This window comes from Nerophis lumbriciformis, linkage group LG06, assembly GCF_033978685.3.
Source record: "Nerophis lumbriciformis linkage group LG06, RoL_Nlum_v2.1, whole genome shotgun sequence".
NCBI lineage: Eukaryota > Metazoa > Chordata > Actinopteri > Syngnathiformes > Syngnathidae > Nerophis > Nerophis lumbriciformis.
Genome location: NC_084553.2, coordinates 20023451 through 20035618, shown reverse-complemented (window position 1 = coordinate 20035618; position 12168 = coordinate 20023451). Strand labels below are relative to the sequence as shown.

At 42.4% G+C, this 12168-nt stretch overlaps 1 protein-coding gene across 1 annotated transcript in view; it reads left to right on the top strand.

Moving 5' to 3' along the window:
* Positions 1 to 4618: 4618 nt before the first annotated feature.
* cemip (cell migration inducing hyaluronidase 1) overlaps positions 4619 to 12168 on the top strand; it is a 344459-nt gene continuing 336909 nt past the window's right edge. The window contains exon 1 of the mRNA XM_061963866.2: positions 4619 to 4867. The gene's annotated coding sequence lies outside the window, so the exon portion shown is untranslated. The remainder of the gene's footprint in view (positions 4868 to 12168) is intronic.

Genomic DNA, 12168 nt, shown 5'->3' with positions numbered 1-12168 from the left:
GGAACATGTTATTAATTAAAACTGTTTTTTGTATGAGTTAATATTGGGCCTGATACAGCAGGGGTCCAAATCAGCCTCTAACCAGCAATCTGAAAAAGTAGTTTACACATTTTACAGAATTTACTACAGCGGTACCTCATCATACAATTTTTGGGGTTTGGAGCTGAGCAAACATTTGGATTAGGAGCCTCTCTACCACTGATTGGCGTAGCAAATGTCACAGTGAACTTCAAAAGATCAATCAATCAATCAATCAATGTTTATTTATATAGCCCTAAATCACAAGTGTCTCAAAGGGCTGCACAAGCCACAACGACATCCTCGGTTCAGAGCCCACATAAGGGCAAGGAAAAACTCACAACAAGTGGGATGTCAATGTGAATGACTATGAGAAACCTTGGAGAGGACCGCAGATGTGGGTGACACCCCCCACGCCCCCCCACCCCCATCTCTAGGGGAGACCGGATGCAATGGACGTTGAGTGGGTCTAGCATAATATTGTGAAAGTCAGTGGATCCGACCAAGAAATCTGGTCTTACTCGCTAACATTAGCCTAAAGCAGTGGTTCTCAATTTTTTTTCACCAATTACCACCTCCGAAAAGCTCTGTCATCCGGGGGGAGCTCAAAGTAAAGCCGCTGCTCCTCCACATCAAGAGGAGCCAGGTGAGGTGGTTCGGGCATCTGGTCAGGATGCCACCCGAACGCCTCCCTAGGGAGGTGTTTAGGGCACGTCTGACCGGTAGGAGGCCACAGGGCAGACCCAGGACACGTTGGGAAGACCATGTCTCCCGGCTGGCCTGGGAACGCCTCGGGATCCCCCGGGAAGAGCTGGACGAAGTGGCTGGGGAGAGGGAAGTCTGGGGTTCCCTGCTTAGGCTGCTGCTCCCGTGACCCGACCTCGGTTAAGCGGAAGAAGATGGATGGATAGATGGGTGGACCACCTCCGAAAAACTTGGCTCTCCAAATACCACCATAATGAGCGACATTAAAATACAGTAGCATAGTAGGCCCAAGTACTCATTAAAAACAAGGCAGAGGTTTTTAGTATATTTAATATCATTGACCACTGTAACGTTACACACAGTGAGAACAGTGACAATGTGTTTGACTGTAGGAAAGAAAAGGAAAGCGCTGAGAGGAAGAAGCGGATGATATATAAATTAAAGAAAGGAATCATCAAAAAACATGACACGCGTGTAGTTTGCTAACTTGGAGAAGCATGTGGAGTGTAGCACTGCTAGTCTGCAACATACTGAAGCAGAATGACTCTAACGCCACCCAAGAATTCTAAAATATTATCTAAATTCATCCATGAATACATGGAGAAGCTGCTGATGGTGTGTTTGACAGAGAAGCAGCTGGCAGGAGTTAGCGTAGAAGTCTGCTCCACAAGGTAAATGCTGTGCGTTACTATTACATTACTTCAAAAAAGTACTGTAGTTGTCAGTACTACAAAGCCCGTTTCCAAATGAGTTGGGAAATTGTGTTAGATGTAAATATAAACGGAATACAATGATTTGCAAATCCTTTTCAACCCTTATTCAATTGAATGCACTACAAAGACAAGATATTTCATGTTCAAACTCATAAAAAAAATTTTTTTTCTTTGCAAATAATAATTAACTTAGAATTTCATGGCTGCAACACATGCCAAAGTAGTTGGGAAAGGGCATGTTCACCACTGTTTTACATGGCCTTTCCTTTTAACAACACTCAGTAAACATTTGGGAACTGCGGAGACACATTTTTTAAGCTTCTCAGGTGGAAATCTTTCCCATTCTTGCTTGATGTACAGCTTAAGTTGTTCAACAGTCCGGGGGTCTCCGTTGTGGTATTTTAGGCTTCATAATGCGCCACATATTTTCAATGGGAGACAGGTCTGGACTACAAGCAGGCCAGTCTAGTACCCACACTCTTTTACTATGAAGCCACGTTGATGTAACACGTGGCTTGGCATTGTCTTGCTGAAATAAGCAGGGGCGTCCATGGTAACGTTGCTTGGATGGCAACATATGTTGCTCCAAAACCTGTATGTACCTTTCAGCATTAATGGCGCCTTCACAGATGTGTAAGTTACCCATGTCTTGGGCACTAATACACCCCCATACCATCACAGATGCTGGCTTTTCAACTTTGCGCCTATAACAATCCGGATGATTCTTTTCCTCTTTGGTCCGGAGGACACAACATCCACAGTTTCCAAAAACAATTTGAAATGTGGACTCGTCAGACCACAGAACACTTTTCCACTTTGTAACAGTCTATCTTAGATGAGCTCAGGCCCAGCGAAGCCGACGGCGTTTCTGGGTGTTGTTGATAAACGGTTTTCGCCTTGCATAAGGGAGTTTTAACTTGCACTTACAGATGTAGCGACCACCTGTAGTTACTGACAGTGGGTTTCTGAAGAGTTCCTGAGCCCATGTGGTGATATCCTTTACACACTGATGTCGCTTGTTGATGCAGTACAGCCTGAGGGATCGAAGGTCACGGGCTTAGCTGCTTTCGTGCAGTGATTTCTCCAAATTCTCTGAACCCTTTGATGATATTACGGACCGTAGATAGTGAAATCCCTAAATTCCTTGCAATAGCTGGTTGAGAAAGGTTTTTCTTAAACTGTTCAACAATTTGCTCAAGCATTTGTTGACAAAGTGGTGACCCTCGCCCCATCCTTGTTTGTGAATGACTGAGCATTTCATGGAATCTACTTTTATACCCAATCATGGCACCCACCTGTTCCCAATTTGCCTGTTCACCTGTGGGATGTTCCAAATAAGTGTTTGATGAGCATTCCTCAACTTTATCAGTATTTATTACCACCTTTCCCAACTTCTTTGTCACGTGATGCTGGCATCAAATTCTAAAGTTAATGATTATTTGCAAAAAAATTTTTTTTTTATCAGTTTGAACATCAAACTCTGTGTCTTTGTAGCATATTTAACTGAATATGGGTTGAAAATGATTTGCAAATCATTGCATTCCGTTTATATTTACATCTAACACAATTTCCCAACTCATTTGTTTTGCATGCTACATATCAAAAGAGTGCAGTTTTGGGGAACCTAGCACTGATTGAATTGATTTCAATTCCTTTCAATGACTGATACCCCATCCGTCAATTTTCTACCGCTTGTCCCTATTGGGGTTGCGGGGGGTGCTGGAGCCTATCTCAGCTGCATTCGGGCGGAAGGCGGGGTACACCCTGGACCAGTCACCACCTCATGGCAGGGCCAACACAGATAGACAGCCTACTCAGTGGCCTAGTGGTTAGAGTGTCCACCCTGAGATCGGTAGGTCTTGAGTTCAAACCCAGACTGAGCCATCCTAAAGACTATAAAAATGGGACCCATTACCTCCCATCAAGGGTTGGAATTGGGTGTTAAATCACCAAACATGATTCCCGGGCGTGGCCACCGCTGCTGCTCACTGCTCCCCTCACCTCCCAGGGGGTGAACAAGGAGATGGGTCAAATGCAGAGGACAAATTTCACCACACCTAGTGTGTGTGTGACTATCATTGGTACTTTAACTTTTTAACAACATTCACACTCACATTCAATCAACCTATCCCCAGGTGCATGTCTTTGGAGGTGGGAGGAAGGGGACCCACGCAGTCACGGGGAGAACATGCAAACTCCACACAGAAAGACCCTGAGCCTGGGGATTGAATCCAGGACCTTCGTATTGTGAGGCACATGCACTAACCCTCATAGGACGGGCGGTAAGTCTGACGCTACTTTTCTGAGCATGCGCGGTTTTTGCTTGGTGGTGAGAAAGAATTTGCCATCAATCCCACGTGGATGCTCGGCATTGTCCACTGGTGCTCAGGCCCCGAAGCACCCACGGGATCAGCGCCTATCTAACCCCTGTTCCACCGTGCTGCCCTCCACGACTGATACTGTTTAGCAATATTAATTTTTCCAAATATGAGCTGCGTCACAATAAACTGCTATTCTGAGGTGCTGTAGTGTGTTGATACAATATTAGTGGGAATGTTGATTCTTCTTCCAGCTGTGGTTGAATCTGTGTTGTGGTTTTGCACTGAGCGAGCCTGCACTTGATTACATTCTAATTGGAATTGTTTGAGTCGGGCCAACAATTTGACAAACTTCGTCTCCATCCATCCATCCATTTTCTACCGCTTGTCCCTTTCGGGGGTAGCGGGGGGTGCTGGAGCCTATGTCAGCTGCATTCGGGCGGAAGGCGGGGTACACCCTGGACAAGTCGCCATCTCATCAGATATACAGACAACATTCACACTCACATTCACACACTAGGGCCAATTTAGTGTTGCCAATCAACCTATCCCCAGGTGCATGCCTTTGGAGGTGGGAGGAAGCCGGAGTACCCGGAGGGAACCCACACAGTCACGGGGAGAACATGCAAACTCCACACAGAAAGATCCAGAGCGCAGGATCGAACGCAGGACCTTCGTATTGTGAGGCAGACACACTAACCCCTGTTCCCCACAGTGCTGCCCACAAACGTCGTCTATTGTCTGGATATGTCATGGCTAGCATGACCAGTAAAAGTTATGTTTGTGTGTATAATTAGAGTGACAACACACTTTTTAAATCACTTTGCAGCTGAGTCTCGAATGGAATCCATAAATATTTTTGTAATTGTGCGCATGTTGGAAATAAAGTCCAACTAATGTGCTGACGCGCACACGCACGCAGCAGAACAGGCAGCGCGGGGACACGCGGGGGGCGTGGCCTCCTCGCAGGAGGAGTAAATAGAGCTTTTGCACGCTTGTGCGCGACTCTCAAGAATCACAGCGTCTCCGCACACCGGTACCGGCACGTCTGCACCGGCACAGCACAGCCCCGAACCTGTGGAGCAGCCAGGACGGCTTGTTTGCAACATTCCGGTAAGCTTCATTAGCTCCTTCTCATCTTTATTCGTCGCCGTTTGCTCCGTGATGAATGGTAAATAAATACCATGCACGCGGTGGCCGCTGGGGGCCACAGGTGTGCTGCTGTGCACCACATCCTAGGATTTAGGAAAGGAAAGGAAGACGTGTGCATGTTGTTGTAAAGCAGCTGAGAGATCCTCAAAGCGGGGACTCAGCTCTCTGGAGAGACAAAGGTAGGTGTTTGTCCTCTGCTGGGCTGCAAAAGTCCCAAGAGTATAAGCCAAGGTGTCCCTCATGTCTGCACACTAAAATCAATATGCTGTTTTATACAGTTAGAAAAAATATACATGTATATGATAAAATGATTGTAATTTATTTGTATCCATTTTCATGTATTTATTAAACTATATAGAATATAGTTGGACATTATTCTTTACAGGCAGCACGGTGATACAGGGGTGAGTGCATGTGCCTCACAATACGAAGGTCCTGAGTTCAATCCCGGGCTCGAGATCTTTCTGTGTGGAGTTTGCATGTTCTCCCCGTGACTGCGTGGGTTCCCTCCGGGTACTCCGGCTTCCTCCCACCTCCAAAAACATGCACCTGGGGATAGGTTGATTGGCAACACTAAATTGGCCCTAGTGTGTGAATGTGAGTGTCTATCTGTGTTGGCCCTGCGATGAGGTGGCGACTTGTCCAGGGTGTACCCCGCCTTCCGCTCGAATGCAGCTGAGATAGGCTCCAGCACCCCCCGCGACCCCAAAAGGGACAAGCGGTAGAAAATGGATGGATTATTCTTTTCAAAGATTTAGTTCTGATCTCAAAGACTCAGGATGTTTGTCCATCATGTCTGCACACAAAGGCAAACCATTATACCATTCTTCAAAACAATATTTGACAATATTAATTGTATCAATTACAGATCAATGGTTCTCAAACATTTTTCATTAAGTACCACCATAATGACCAACATTAAAATACAGTAGTGTGGTAGGTCTATGTATTCATTAAAAAGAAGGCAGAGGTTTTATTTAACAAGTATATTTAATATTGTTTAATATTGCACTTTATCATTACACACAGTTTGAACAGTAACACTGTGTTTGAAGATGGAAAAATAAAACGCTGTGCATTTACGATGTGATTTTTTATTTTTTATTTTTTGGCGTGCCAGTAGTTAGAGCCAAAGACATGCACCTGGAGATAGGTTGATTGGCAACACTAAATTGGCCCTAGTGTGTGAATGTGAGTGTGAATGTTGGTGGCGACTTGTCCAGGGTGTAACCCACATTCTGCCCGAGTGCAGCTGGGATAGGCTCCAGCAACCCCCCGCCACCCCCAAAATGGACAAGCTGTAGATAATGGATGGCTAGATAGAGCCTACCTACCACTGGTGGTACATGTACCACAGTTTGAGAATCACTGGTATAGATCATTTATTTAGTACATTGATTTTGCATCAAACAATTTTAAATGTGTTTTTCAAATAATTTCATTTCAGTTGTCTTTTGAAATCAGAACATTATTTTAATTATTGTTTTTGTTAACAGATTGTATTCGCACATTCATTATTAAAGATTTGTTAAAAACATTTAGGATTCAAGTACATTTATTTCATACCAACACACATGAAACACATTGAGATGGCCACAGATTTAGCTCAATGAGTACCACAAGAACGATACATAAGTAGTGTTTTAAATATAATATGGTATAAATAAAGTAGGTTATAAAAAGCATACGTTAATAGGAATATATTATGAATGAATAGCATAGGTTAATAAGAATATATTAAGATTATAATAGAAAAATAGGAAAAAAGAAAAGATTCTGACCATGTAATGCAATTAGAATGCAAAAACAATGACAGCAAACCAAATAAAAGCCCAGTTAAGGACAGTTGTGATGCTATCCATAACTACTGAGCACCATTGGAGTTCAACAGTCTAACAGCTTCTGGAAAGAAGCTTTTCCTCAGTCTGGTGGTCCTACTCCGTATGCTCTGCAGCCTCTTACCTGCAGGTAGGGGATCAAAGAGAGGGTGTGCAGTGTGGGTGGGCGCCTTGGTGATGCAGACACACCTCTCTCTGCATCTGCTGATGAAGATGTCCGTGGAGGTAGGAATGAGTCTCCCCATGACTTTCTGAGTAGCTTTTACCACTGCTGCTGTGCCACGCCATTATGCTGGTGTTCATGGGGCTCTCCACTACACACCTGTAGAAGCTCCCAAGGATGAAGCTCCTTTGTGCTTCTGCAGCTTCGTAAGGAAGTAGAAAACTGGTGTGCCTTCTTGATCAGACAGGAAGTGTTGTGACTACAGGTGAGGTCCCTGGATTGATGAACCCCAAGATACTGAAAGCTGGGGACCACTTGCACAGCTGTTGCTCCGATGTGCAGGGGGAAGGATGGTTTCTGAGCTTCCTGAAGTCCACCACTATCTCCTTAGTGTTTTTTAGATTGGTGCAAAGGTGGTTGCAGTACCTCTCTGTACTCTGACTCCTTAATCAGGCGGCTGTGTCGTTCATGAACTTTACAATATTACAGCTGGAGTGTATAGCACTGCAGTCATAGTTCAGTAGTGTGAAGAAGAGTGGGCTCAGCACACAACCCTGGGGGAGCCAGTGCTGCGGGTGATAGACGAGGAGACATTGTTTTGTATGTCTGTGGTCTGTCGGTCAGAAAGACCCAGTTCCCCAGTGAGGGACTCATCCATAGCGTGTTCTTCTTCTTCACCAAGGTCTGTGGGATGAGGTTGTGGAAGACAGGGTGAGGGCTCCTGTGTCAATAGCCATTCAGACTTGTCACTGTGGAGTTCTTTGGTACAGTAATGATGGACGTTGTCTTTAAGCAGGTTGGAACAGAAGATCGCTGGAGCGAGGTGTTAAAAATGTCCGTTAGCACCCCAGTCAGTTGGTGGGCACAGTCCTTCAGTACCCGCTCTGGAATGTTGTCTGGGCATGTGGCTTTGCAGGGCCTTCCTCACATCTGCTGGGGTTACTCTGAAGAGATTGTCATCAGGCAGGGAGGGGTCCTTAGGGCAGTGTGCACCCTGGTTGTAGTGAGTACTGCACTTGATGCCTTTCGACATGTGCCGAGGATCATTGGAGGTAAAGTGACCCTGGATCTTTTGTGACTATAAGGCTGTAGCCTTCTTGATGCCCAGTCTTCTTGCTGCCCTGAGTGTTCATACTTTGTCTGACCTGAAGGCATCATCTGTAGTCTTCTGCAGTGCTCTCAAGTCTGCATTCAACCAGGGCTTCTGGTTCCAGGTGACCGTGACTGTCTTGATGGTGGAGCACACTTTGAGATGATTAGATGAGGTGTAGAAATATTCCTACAGGTCCGCTTCTCTATCCTGTGCGGCTTCTGCTGCTCCGAACAGCCGCCAGTACGTGCCCTCCAAGCCATCCTGGAGCACAGAGGCTGAATCACAGGGCCACACAGGGCCACTCCTCACTGTGGGTCTTGTGCGTTTCACCAGAGGACAGTAGGCAGGGGTCAACCAAACGGGCATGTTGAAGTCTTTGAGGTTATTCCCCCGTTTGGGAATTATGACATGCTGGTGGAATCACGGATGGGTGTGCGACAGTTTTACATGGTAAAATAATTAGTTGTATAATGTAATTTTTCATGAATTAATTGGAGTTACCAGTTGCAACCTGCAGCTTTTTTGGCATATTTCAAAATCTTAATTAAAACGAAAACAACAAAAACAAAAGTTGTCTAATTTGCACAAAACGTGTGCAAAAAAACAATGTAAAGCAAAACAAATATGTTTAGAAATATGAGTCAACTTTTCTCTGTGGCTTTTTGTTTTTGTTTTGTTTGAAGAAAAAACAATTCCCAAATAAGATTTTGGATGCTATTCCAATCAATTGGTGGTCCAAATGTAAACTGTATTTTCCCAGTTACAGTGCATGTATGTATGTGTGTGTGTGTGTGTGTGTGTGTGTGTGTGTGTGTGTGTGTGTGTGTGTGTGTGTGTGTGTGTGTGTGTATATATATATATATGTATATATATATATATATATATATATATATAATGTGTGTATGTATATATAGAGATATATATATATGTATTTATATATATATATATACATATATATATATATATATAATGTGTGTGTGTGTGTATATATGTATATATATATATATATATATATATATATGTGTGTATATATATATATGTATGTATGTGTATAAATATATGTATGTATGTGTATAAATATATGTATGTGTATACATGTATGTGTGTGTATATATATATATATATATATATATACTCCCGAGGAAGGTGTTTAGGGCACGTCCGACCGGTAGGAGGCCGCGGGGAAGACCCAGGACACGTTGGGAAGACTATGTCTCCCGGCTGGCCTGGGAACGCCTCGGGGTCCCAAAGGAAGAGCTGGACGAAGTGGCTGGGGAGAGGGAAGTCTGGGCTTCCCTGCTTAGGCTGCTGCCCCCGCGACCCGACCTCGGATAAGCGGAAGAAGAAGGATATATATATATATATATATATATATATATATATATTATGGCTGCAACTAACAACTAATTTGATAATCGATTCATCTGTCGATTATTACTTCGATTAATAATCGGATAAAAGAGACAAACTACATTTCTATCCTTTACAGTATTTTATTGAAAGAACCCCCATCATACTGGCACCATACTTATTTTTCATTATTGTTTCTCACCTGTTTGTAAATGTTGCAGTTTATAAATAAAGGTTTATTAAAATAAATAAATATATATATATATATATATATATATATATAAAATTGCCTCTGCGTATGCGCATAGCATAGATCCAACAAATCGATGACTAAATTAATCGCCAACTATTTTCATAATCGATTTTAATCGATTTAATCGATTAGTTGTTGCAGCCCTAATGTGTATATATTAGAGATGCGCGGATAGGCAATTATTTCATCCGCAACCGTATCACAAAAGTCGTCATCCACCCGCCATCCACCCCAACCAACATTTTATCAAAACCACAACTGCCCGCCACCCGCCCGTTGTTATATATCTAATATAGACGATGCAAGGCATTAGTGAGGTTATAAAGCTTTTGCCTGTTAAAGAAAGGAGACTGATCCAATGCAGCAGAGACATTCAATGCGTGCCACGCATTAATATCTCTTGGCCACGCATTAGTGGTTAAGAGATTTTCATGCGTGATAATATTATTTATCATTATTATAATATTATTGTCATTTCCATTAAGAAAGTGTTGACTATTGTTGCCAATGCCCTCAGATCAGGAGTGCGTTCCTCACACTTTGTGTGCGCAGTTGCAGCAAGCAGAACGAGGCTTTTAAGAAGTTAAAAAATGTTTTAGAAAGACTAGGCCTATATTTTCGTTAGGTAAAAAAAATGTTCTGAATTTATTTCAATGAATATTAACTTGTTAACGTTATAATGTTCAAATAGGGACGAGGGCGGGGTGCACAGTGAAGCAGTGAAGAATTTAGCGACAAAGATGAACCTTTATTGATTGATCTGCAGCCATGACAAAATATCAGACAATCTCCATTGTCAACGACAGGCAGGAAAATAAAGATAAACACATAGCCTATGTTGTAGGCATAGACATAGGCGCATACGTTTTTAAGTTGAAATAAAAAAATAAATAAAAAATGTGCCTCATAAGCCTTAGGCTGTCAATCACGCGCACAAACTTAAATTATACAATAACATATATATGTCATCCCTATTTAAACAAAAATAAATTCAATAAATAATGATAAATTACCTACAACTTATTGGCCAAGGCAAATAGCTGAAGGGGTGGAATCAAACCCATCAGACTGCACTTTATCATCAAACTTGAATTATAATGAAAATAGACGGTCGCGACAAACAAAGCAGGCTAAATAGCCTTACATTGTCGCCAATCGGAGATGCGCTTTACTTGAAAGCGAGGCCAAATAATTAACACACAGTAGTATATCTCGAATAGAAAAAACCCACAATAAACAACGCAATTGCCTTAATTCCTTTGCATTGTAGTGCGCCCAAACAACACGTAACCATCAAAATTATTCAGCTGACCGAACTCAATATAGGTTAGACATGGGCTTATAGCCTAGGTAATGTAGACTAATTCGTTTAACATAATCAACCGTATGTCTACTTCCTTTTTTTTTTTGTTAGCATATGCAGGAATAAAATGGCATCTACAGTGCCAGGATTCAGGCGAGAGCGCCTGGCCTCTAAAATGTGCCCTGCTGCGCTGAAGGAGCGCTCACTTGCGCCACTTGTTGCTGGGACGTGGTGCCATCTTTTTCTTTTTTTCTTCTTCTTCTGTTGTGTTGTGTTGTGCTGCAGTGCCTGATGAATAATTGACTGTTTCAAAGAGTGCTGCTCGTTTTTCGTATGTGGGTAACAACATTTAACTATGTATGTATATTTCTGAATTGGTTCAACCGCCGCCCGCCCGCATGTATTTAAAATCTATTTTTACCCGCCCGACCCGCGGTTTATCCGCGGACTACGCGGTTGTGTCCGCAAACCGCGCATCTCTAGTGTATATATGTGTATATATATATATATAAATATATATATATATATATATATATATATATATATATATATATATGTGTATGTGTATATGTATGTATGTATATATACATATATGTATGTATGTATATATACATATATGTATATGGGCCTGGCCTAGTTTTAAATGGGAATGTTGTCTCAGTACATGTGAAATTATTGGAAAATGTGGGAATCTTTTGGAATGAGTCACTAGCTAGACATCGTGTCCTGAATTAGGGAAACATTATTTTAATGTTGGAAAGATTAGAATTGGTTAAAACATATGGAAGTAGTTGTCTGCAGAAATAATGATTGCATGAGAATCATAGAATACTTTGGATGCAGAATACCATATTTGTGGTATTCAGCATTCACACAACCAATACAACAACACTAAACATCAAGTGCAAATTCAAGGGTTAAGGCAGACAAACACAAGCAGATGATAAAAGCAGCCTATCAGAGGATCAGCGTAATTAAATAGAAAATGGGGTATACGGTGACGTTATAAATGACCGGTCTAGATGATTACCCTTTCTCAGCTGTGGCTGCAGAACCCTGTTCAGCTCTGAGCTTCAAAACAAAGTAAAACGTATCTTCAAACTTTGTCTACATTCAGTACCTCAACTACTTGTTCTTCCATTGACAAACTAGAAGTGATTGAGAAGAGCTGAGCCAGTACTATGTACTACGCATTTGAATACTGCATTGTGGAGTACTTTGTATGAACTGGGAATTCGGCATTTGAAGAGAAGTTAAACTTC